The sequence below is a fragment of the Calypte anna genome, chromosome 3, assembly GCF_003957555.1.
Source record: "Calypte anna isolate BGI_N300 chromosome 3, bCalAnn1_v1.p, whole genome shotgun sequence".
In the NCBI taxonomy this organism is placed as follows: domain Eukaryota; kingdom Metazoa; phylum Chordata; class Aves; order Apodiformes; family Trochilidae; genus Calypte; species Calypte anna.
In genome coordinates this window covers 32,453,339-32,459,338 of record NC_044246.1, presented here as the reverse complement: position 1 = coordinate 32,459,338, position 6,000 = coordinate 32,453,339, and positions in this window count along the sequence as shown.

Genomic DNA, 6,000 nt, shown 5'->3' with positions numbered 1-6,000 from the left:
AAAACAAATGAAATATCCAGTGAGTCGATGATTAAGAACCAGTTTTTTAAATGCCTGTGGAATCAGCAGAAGCCAGGAAGGAGATAACCTTTTACACAGCTGCTAAATCTTTAAGGCAGGATTCCAGTTAGCTGAGATAACAAGTGGCAAAAAGCACTTCTTTCTACCCTGCCTGAGTAAGGTGTGAGCTCTCCATCTAGATTAGCATCACATGGGCCTAGGGAGGTCATGGTCACTCTTCCTCTTTATGGCCAGAAATTAAGGGTAAGGACTCATAACTGTGTTTATCATGGAGGGTTAAGGAAGACCCCAGTCTTCCACTACGTCTTTGGAGTGACAAGTGAAAAAAAAACCAAGGAGAAAGGAAAAGCTGGTGTTAGTGTAAGGGCGAGAAAAGTGTGGTGAGGGTTGCTAAAAGCAGCAACACATTCTGAGTGAGACTTTGCTGGATCAAGGCCTGTGTTAATAATGAACTAAAAAACATCAAAGTGGTTTATTTTGGAGGGTAGGTCTGGACATAATTTCAGCTCTTCCTGACCTTATTTTTAGTACAGCACTGCTTGCTGTACCTTTTCAATACTCTGATGTGTATTAATTCTGCATGATTACCTATAGTGGGATTTGTTTATCAAGCTCTCCAGATTCAATGATCTTCCCACTCAGCAGGCAAATCTCTCCAGCTTCCGCTGAAACATATCTGAATGTACAATAACTTTTAAGATTTCATTCTAATGTAATCAGGACAGGAGCTTTATCAGAGTGCTCAGAAGTAGTATTTCTTCTATGGTGTTAATTCTCCAACTCTGTTTAGGGCCTGTTTGTTTCCTGCCCCTGGAAAATTTTTATTTACTTGAAATCTGCAGCACAGATGGGTAGAGGTCTACCTTCAAATGAAAATGATTTACCCTCAGAGAATCTATGTGAATCTTTGTAAATTAATTTCAAAAGCCCTGCTCTGGAGAATACATGCCATTCTTGTAGAACACATACATTATATTTTTAAAACCCCCACTCCCTCTTAAGCAACATAAAACAACCCACACCAAATAGAACAAGTTTATGCCTTTCTGTAGGACAAATCCTTAGCTTGTGTAAATCAGTGCAACTTCCAAATCTCCAGAATATATCAGTTTAGCCAACCCACTATTTTCAAAATCTGAATGTCTGAATTTAATATTATTTTGAATAATTAGCGTGTTCCAAGCCCCAGCCTAGAGGATTCTTAAAAGCCGGTAATTGCTGATTGCAGGGCTAGGCTAGTCAAGATGAAACTAGTGTGAGGCTTCATGGCAACATTGATTAACATTACAATTGGGAGCAGGTCATTTGTTTTATATAGGAAAAAAGGAAATCTGTTTAGGAAATAATGCAGTTCAGGAAATACAAATATCTGCCCCATTCATCTTCTGCCACTGCACCATTTTCGAAACACATAAGACTTTACATATAACATACAAATTCTCCTCAGCCTCACTTGTCTCAAAGATTTTTATCCTCTTTTTTTTCTTTGGGTTTTTTTTTCCTTTTTCTTTTCCTTTTTCCTTTTTTTCTGTTTACCATCCCCAGCTTTGTAAGTTTCAATCTATTTCTCCCTAAACTAGAAACAGAGAAAATACTTCTACTATATTTTCACTGATGAGAAATCATTGTCTCAAATCACAAGTGCATCATAAATGATCACAGAAGTAAGCCAGCATGGATGTACGATCCAAGAAACAATCTTTTGGTGTTAATGCAGCCCAGGATACATTTGGCTCTCTGGGCAGCAGGTGCACATTGCAGGTTCAAGTTCAGATTTTCATCAACCATCACCCTTAAGTCCTTTTCCTCAGGCTAGTCTTATCCATTCTCAGCCAGACTCTATTTTTGCTTGGGATTGCCCTGACCAAGGTGCAGGACTTTGTACTTGGCTTTGTTGAACATAAAGTTCAGATGGGTCCACTTCTCCAGCTTGTCCAGGTCTCTGTCATCTGTACCCTCAGGCGTGTCAACTGTACCACTCAGTTTAGTATCATCTGCAGACTTTTGGATGGTACATTTGATTCCTCTCTCTATGTGAGATATTTCCCATATGTACAGGTAGAAATAAAATAAAAATTTTACCGAAGAATCTGCCAAAGTATGATTGCCATTCCTAGACATAACTAATAAACCTATCTATCTATTATTATTGTCATATTTAATCAAATATAAGTTTGTTTACTTGTGTCACACTTATATTCTATTCATTTTTATATTGCTAGTCTAAAGATTTTATGCAGAAAAGTTATAAATTTTTAATTAGCCAAATTTATTCTGTGTCCACCTGCAACATGTGAACAGAACAAGTATGCTCTTAACAGAAAGTATCCTTGTGAAATTATCTGTATTCTGCTTCAAGAGATCAGATCTTTTTTTTTTTAATAAGCATCTTTATCACTCTTCTCAGAGGAAATTATACAATTATCTTTAGAGAAACCATTCTAGTCTAGAGCTTAATGATGGTGACAAGGAAATTGAGCACTTATGGAAAAGAATCAGGGGAAGGTCAGTATGACAGATATCATTGTGGGAGTCTGCTATAGACTACCTAACCAGGATGAAGAGGCAGATAAAATATCCTGTAAGAAGCTAGGAGAAGTCTCACTAGTCTCTGTTGTCATGAGGGACTTCAATTTACCATCTCTCTGCTGGAAATACAATACAGCTGAGCAGAAACTTTCTAGGAGGTTCCTGAACTCTGTGGAAGAAAACCTCCTGACACAGGGGGTGGGGAAGTCCACTAGGGAAGGCACCTCACTGGCCCTGCTGTTTGTCAGCAGAAAAGGATTGTGGAAGTGACCACTGGATGCTGTCTTGGGCACAGTTGTCATGAAATGGTAAGACCTTTTAATTCTTGGAGAAGGAGGTGGGTCAGCAGCACTGCTGCTGCATTTAACACATTAGAGGTTGTTCTGAGATGACCTAATGCATTAGGGAAGTCATTATGTCTTATCCTCACATTGAATATTTAGACATGAAAACATCTATAAACAAACAAATGATGACCTTGAGGTTCTCTTTTGTGATTAATTTTTTTTTTTGGTCAGCCTTAACTTTCTCTGCCAAAGTAGTCTGGTATAATTTTGAAAGTTTCTGACTGCCTTCTCAGTTCTTTCCCTACTTTCAGAGGTGTTGTGTTTTAAATAAAGGAGTAAAACCATCATGTGCTGAACAGCTAAGCAATTAAATACCTTGTGGAAAGAAGCCAATAGCTTTAGTTTTCTTCCTGCAGTTGTAGATGAGAAACTTGGAAGGTGTTCTTGTGTGAGAGCTATAGTTCTGAATATTATGTAGCTCTATCTAAAAATATAGGTAAGAAGCAAAGGTCTTTAAAAAAATTATTAATAGTTTATTTTGATTTGAATGAAGGAAGCAATCCCACCATCTGTCACATAAAAATGCCTTCACTGAAGTAAAGGGTACCATAACTCAGAAAAGCAAAATAACTCCATTATTATTAGATAGTCATTTATATTTAAAAGTAAATAAGAAATAAATAACAGTGACTCTCTAGAATGTGCTTGAGTCTGCAAAGAACAGAAGTAGTTGTGTTGCAAGTTAATAAATTATTATGGAAAGAAACATTACAAAAGTAGGAGGAGAGTAAAACTTAGCTGGTATCTTTTATCACAGAAAATGGTTATGAAAGTTCCACTACAAGATTCCTTTCTGCTTCAATATACTTTCAACAATGTGTTTTTAATCAAGGTCTTTGTGCATTTAAAATGAAGCAAATGTTAAAACAAATGTTAAAATATATTCACGATGTAGTGGGAAACTACATAGAAGATATACTAACACCATCCTATAATCAGGTCCATCCCACCTGCAGAAATTATTTTGCACAAAATACAGCATAATGATTTACTCTCCACAGTTTCACATAGGTCAGAAACTAAGAAAAAAACCCATAAAAATAAACTAATAAAACAAATATTTTCAAGCTTTCCATTGAGCACCATTAGAGTGAAATTGATGTGAATGAGAATTTTTAATTTTCCTTTCATTACTCTCTGAAGATTTTTCAAATAATTATTTTTCAGCTTTATTCAAAGAGCTGTTGGTTTGTTTAATGTTCTTTTAGTGCTAATATCAAGTTGCCTCAAATCAAACCCTCCAGCACAATCTGTTGCTATTTTGTTATATCCTTCCCCACACAAAACCTTGCTAATGAATTCTTCTGAGAAAGTAGCCTACCATCACTACACATCATTATAGAGAAAGTTAAATCCAGCAATGATTATTTCTCCCAAACGTGGCTTTGCCATGTTCTTCTATTTACTTTCTACATCTATGTGTTACATACATCTTAACTATTTTGCATGAGGCTGATTTTGAGGGTGATTTTTTTTCTCTTAGTAGTGGTTCAGTTGTTTAGAAAAAAAAAATAAAAAAATTCAATACTCCCAAACCAAAATCCTCCTTATTTATCAAGATTCAAAAATGATTGTGCTAGGATTTGTTCTATTTCCAGGAACACTGTCAGTGAAGGGCAAATAATTTTTGTTGAAAGCCATTTTGCAGAGAGGTTTTTTGTCAGGTCCAGCTGAAAATGCAGATATATGATCCCTCAGTCCCTGGCTCTTTAACATATTAGTCATAAAAGCACCAAATCATGCTATGCTGGTAAAAAAAATTGCTTTGACCAAGTGCAGAGTCCTGTTTTCAAAAGCCTATAACTCAAGCAAATCAAAACAATTTTTCACTCAATTTCAGCCTTTAAATCTTTCTGTTACAGTTGTACAGATGTTCAAAATAACACCAATGCCTTTCTTATAATGAGAAATGTCTGACTGTTTTCCCATACTCACACTGTAAAATTAATTTCTGATTTAGCATTTTAAAAAATTCTTTTTGGGTAGAACGCAAGCAAGGAATATTCCATCTAAAAGCTGATTTTTTCTGAGTTTGAGAAGAACTGAATCAAAAGTAAAATCATTATGCTGTCTCATCTAAAGCTTCTCTTGGCTGTATAATCGAATGTCAGGCTGGCATAATAAAGTGGGATTACCTATGGTATTTGATTACTGGAAGTATAATTGTAAACCAGTGCTAAAAGTTACTAAATTCCTTGTCAGGGAGGGTTACTTTTCATCACTACTGTTTCATTAAAGCTGTGTGGTTTAGTTTCCAGCTCAAAAAGTCACCCTCCCTTATTTTTTCTCCTTTCCCTACAGGGGAAGGGAGAGGGGTTAATAGAGATCATCTGTCACTCAACGAATTGCCAGCCCAGCATTAAACCAGAACAGTTATCCTTGCTCCAGGCATTTGCACAAAACATTCCAAAAATTACAATACCTGCCTATTCAACACTTACCTGCAGACACAGAGTTAAAATGTACAAAAGCACAAAATTTCTCCTCTAGTTCTTGTTTAACAAAGCAAAATTAGTTTGATGCATACCCAGTAGTATTTTTTTTTCAGATATATATTTGGTTATTATATTACCTTTCGGGGTTAAAGAGAAGGTGAAGCTTGAGAGATTATGGCTGGGCAATGTACTAACTATAGTGGTGCTAATTAGGAGCTTTTGTGCTGGTATTTTCTTCATGTCACATTCATGAATCAAGTGAAATAAAGTCTGCATCAAAGTCCATCAATTTAACAAAGAAGCAACATTAGAAAATTCTGCTTGAACTCCCATCCAGAAAACACAACTATGCTTCCCAAGGGACACACACTGTCATGTTGCTGACACACGCATAAATCCTCAGTGGACCCACATCTATCCTGAAGTGTCATGAACTTTATCAGAAAGTGAGGCTGATGTGCAAGATTGCATACCCCGAAGGCAAAAAAAAAAAAAAAAAAAAAAAAAAAAAGAGAAGAAAGGCAAAAATCCCAGCCTTAGTAGATAAGGCTTGAATGTTATTAGAGGATGATAAAGGATTTTGAATGTTTGTAGTTTGACTCATACTATACTGTGAGGTAGCAGGAACTATATTGCATGCAAATAGTGACTAATGGAATGTTTCTGCT